This window comes from Vespula pensylvanica, chromosome 23 (assembly GCF_014466175.1).
Source record: "Vespula pensylvanica isolate Volc-1 chromosome 23, ASM1446617v1, whole genome shotgun sequence".
Lineage (NCBI taxonomy): Eukaryota > Metazoa > Arthropoda > Insecta > Hymenoptera > Vespidae > Vespula > Vespula pensylvanica.
In genome coordinates, this window is record NC_057707.1 from 783,309 (window position 1) to 783,552 (window position 244).

At 30.7% G+C, this 244-nt stretch overlaps 1 long non-coding RNA gene across 1 annotated transcript in view; it reads left to right on the forward strand.

Moving 5' to 3' along the window:
• The window catches only part of LOC122636802, a 268,896-nt gene that overhangs the window by 870 nt on the left and 267,782 nt on the right, over window positions 1-244 (forward strand). The gene's annotated exons all lie outside the window — the stretch shown is intronic.

Here is a 244-nt window from a genome sequence, read left to right on the forward strand (position 1 = left end):
TATTATGTCATCCGCGGTAATCTCAATACAATGTTACCCATAATAATGGATAGATACGGTCTCAAAGAGAAACTTTCTTTTTGGATTTATCTCTCTTTTTTTTCCATTCGATTCCGCTTATCGGTCTTTCTCTATACCTTATCTGTCCCTCTTGATTAGTTTATTTTGTAAACATCGAAATTAGTTTATCTACTTTTCAAGGAGGACCTTATGTTTGGTACATATTTATTCATATTTATATAAT